This window comes from Capra hircus, chromosome 14, assembly GCF_001704415.2.
Source record: "Capra hircus breed San Clemente chromosome 14, ASM170441v1, whole genome shotgun sequence".
Classification (NCBI taxonomy): domain Eukaryota; kingdom Metazoa; phylum Chordata; class Mammalia; order Artiodactyla; family Bovidae; genus Capra; species Capra hircus.
In genome coordinates this window covers 64,448,713-64,449,850 of record NC_030821.1, presented here as the reverse complement: position 1 = coordinate 64,449,850, position 1,138 = coordinate 64,448,713, and positions in this window count along the sequence as shown.

Sequence of the window (1,138 nt, the reverse complement as noted above, 5' to 3'; positions counted from 1 at the left end):
GGACGACAGAGGATGAGATGGCTGGATGGCATCACTGACTCAATGGACAGGAGTTTGAGTGAATTCTGGGAGTTGGTGATGGACAGGAGAAGGAAATGGCAACCCACTCCAGTATTCTTGCCTGGAGAATCCCATGGACAGAGGTGCCTAGTGGGGTACAGTCCATGGGGTCGCAAAGAGTCGGAGATGACTGAGCGACTTCACTTCACGGAAGCCTGGTGTGCCGTGATTCATGGGGTCACAAACAGTCAGACACTACTGCGAGACTGAACTGACTGACTGACCCCAATGTTCATCACAGCACTGTTTACAATGGCCAGGACATGGAAGCAACCTAGATGTCCATTGGCAGATGAATGGATAAGAATGCAGCAGTACATATACTCAACGGAATATTACTCAGCTATTAAAAAGAATGCATTTAAATATACGGAATTTAGAAAGATGATAATAACCCTATATATAAGACAGCAAAAGAGACACAGATGTGAAGAACAGACTTTTGGACTCTGTGGGAGAAGGTGAGGGTGGGATGATTTGAGAGAATAGCATTGGAACATGTATATTCAGTTCAGTCGCTCAGTTGTGTCCAATTCTTTGCGACCCCATGAACCGCAGTACACCAGGCCTCCCTGTCCTTCACCAACTCCCAGAGTCCACCCAAACCCATGTCCATTGAGTTGGTGATGCCATCCAACCATCTCATCCTCTGTCATATGTGAAATAGATCACCAGTCCAGGTTCAATGCATGAGACGGGCACTCAGGGCTGGTGCACTGGGACGACCCTGAGGGACGGGATGGGGAGGGAGGCGGGAGGGGGGTTCAGAATGGGGAACACATGTACACCCATGGCACATTTATGTGAATGTATGGCAAAAGCCACCACAATGTTGTAAAGTAATTAGCCTCCCATTAAAAAAAAAAAAGAATATAAAGTCCTGACATTATATGATGCAAGAAATATAGAGAAAGTGAAATATTTATTCATTTAATAAACTTTTATTGGTCTCATAAAAAAAATGACTTGAGAAATAATATGAGACAGAAATTGAAAACAGAATTTAAATTAATTTCCTCTTAGCACTTGTATGATTCATTTTCTACCTACAAAGCCAGTAATTACCAATATAAAGGCA